The sequence below is a fragment of the Equus quagga genome, chromosome 14 (assembly GCF_021613505.1).
Source record: "Equus quagga isolate Etosha38 chromosome 14, UCLA_HA_Equagga_1.0, whole genome shotgun sequence".
Classification (NCBI taxonomy): Eukaryota; Metazoa; Chordata; class Mammalia; order Perissodactyla; family Equidae; genus Equus; species Equus quagga.
In genome coordinates this window covers 92,547,692-92,550,289 of record NC_060280.1, presented here as the reverse complement: position 1 = coordinate 92,550,289, position 2,598 = coordinate 92,547,692, and positions in this window count along the sequence as shown.

Here is a 2,598-nt window from a genome sequence, read left to right as displayed (position 1 = left end):
ATCTATCTATGTATCTATGTATCCATCTATGTATCTATCTATGTATCCATCTATGTATCTATGTATCTATCTATGTATCCATCTAGGTATCTATCTATGTATCTATGTATCTATCTGTGTATCTATGTATCTATCTATGTGTGTATCTATGGAAAGAATGAGAGAGAGGGAGAGAGAAAGTGTGTGTGTGTGTGAGAGAGAGAGAGAGAGAGATTTGAAGAGCCTACACTGCTGGTTTGAAGATGGAGGAAGGCATCTTGAGCTAAGGTTGCCTGCAAGTGGCCTCCAGAAGCTGCAAAACACAAGGAATGGATTCTGCTCTGGAGCTCCCAGAGGGAACACAGCTCTGCTGCCATCTTGATTTCAACCCCATAGGACGCATCTGGGACTCTGACTTCCAGACCCATAATATAATAAATTCGTGTTGTTTCAAGCCTCTGAGTTTGTGGTGATTTGTTACGGGAGCAGCAGAAGACCCACCCACCAGCTCATCCCATTCTCATCTCTTGGAGGAATCTGGGCTTGATCGGAAAACTTCCAATTCTTTAGTCCAACCTCCAACTGTCAACTCCTCCTTTTGTCTCAGACTCCCCACCCACATCCTGATGTTACCTCGATTCTGTTCCGACTTCCTAGATTCCGAAATTCCCCTCCGTCTCCACAGCCCCTGCCCTAGACCAGACCACTGCCACTCTTTTCTCTTTCTTGGATCAGGCTCAGCCTTCTCCACGTCCACCCGCCCATGCCCACGTCCCGTGCAACACCTGCTCTTCACAGCACAAGTGTCGTAAAAGACCAGTCTGACCATTACTCCCTTCCTGAACCTCCTTCAAGTGCCCTGGGGGTAAAGTCTAGACCCTTTCACTTGCTTTGGAAGATCTCGCATCAAACGATCTTCAGTGACTTCTTCAATTCAGTTGCGGCGGGTACCACATCTATGAGCAGCTGCGGCCATTTAGCACAGCAGGATAGTATTGACAATAATAACCAATACCATTGAGCATTTAATCTGTGTCAGGCAGGATTTTGTGATTTTATCACGTGAAATCTCAAACCTTATTGTCGTCATTTTACTGATGGGGGAAAAATCGCTTTTTGGTGTATTAGTTATCCCTTGCTGTGTAACAAATTACTCTCAAAGTTAACAGCTTTAAATAACACATTTTTATTTTCTTATAGTTTCTGAGGGTCAGGAATCTGGAGGTGGTGGCTTAGCTGGGTGGTTCTGGGTTGGGGTCTCTCATGAGGTCTGGGTCAAGCAGACAGCTGGAGATCTCAGTTTCTCCTCACATGGGCTTCACCATTGTGACGCTCGAGTGTCATAACCACATGATGACCGGCTTCTCCTCAGTGAATGATGCTGGAAAGGAAGGGCACAGGGGAAGCCACAATGACTCTTACGACCTCAGATGTCACACAACGTCACATCCTGCTTTTTATGTTCATTAGAAACAAGTCACTAAGTCCAGCTCACACTCGAGAAGAGAGGAAATAGGCTCCCCCTCTTGAAAGGTGGAGTATCAAAGAATTCGTGGACATCTGTCAAAGCCAGAACTCATTGTTCTGGCTGCCTCTGGGCTCCACATCCCTGGATGCATTCAACGAGGATTATAGAAGAGAGAGCAAGTCCTAGCACCCCCCCCCCCCCCCCCCCCCCCCCAGGTAGCAATGTTACCCCTCATTACTGCATCCCTCCCACAATGATCCTTTGGGACAGGACCTATTGTCTTTCCCATTCTGCAGTTGAAGACACTGAGGCCCAGCGAGGCAAGTCACCTCCCAAGATTACTTTGGGTGTCCCTCACAGAGCCAGGATTTGACCCCAGCTCCTATCACCACAATAACCAACACTTGAAGCTTTTCCTATGTGCCAGGCTCTGTTCTAGGCACATCACATTTGACCACTCCTTGGATGCTCATGTCAGCTCCACGAAGGAGATCCTACCATTAGTGGGCCCATCTTATAGATGAGAGTGTCAGGGTGTAGAGAGAGTAAGAACGTGCCCAGGATCACATATGACCAGCAAGAGGTGGAGATAGGATTAGAAACCCCAGGTGAGCTGGTTCTGGAGTCTGCTTTTATCCTCCAGTGCTTCTCTTAAACATAACACAGCTCTGTTTATCCTCCTTTTTGGTGGCATTTGCTGTATGGAATTTGCTGGCTCTTAACTGCAGCCCCACTGGGGCAAGTTCCCTTGGCAAATCTTCTTCTGTGATTGTAACTCCAAGGTGGGGATTTTGCCTTGCACGGAGCAAAAGCAAGGAAGCAAAGACAAGTTGGGTTTTCTTCCCAAGAACTTCGGCCTGGCCGTTCCACCTCACTTTTTAGCTTGTAGCAGATGCTCCTGGTGCCTGCCCACACCCGCGACCCTCAATCCCTCAGAACACACTAGACTGACATCTGCCAGCCACTGCATTTTGTTATGAAGAGGGTTATCCTCTGGAGCCTCAATCTGTGACTGACAGTAGCTGGTGGAGAAGTACCCCAGCTCCATTGCCCCTCAGTTGGGATAACTCAGAACAGGGTGCTCTGTGCTTCCTTCCAGAGGTGCCCAGAGAAGTTAAGCTCTAGTTTCTATGGAACTTGCTTGATAACAC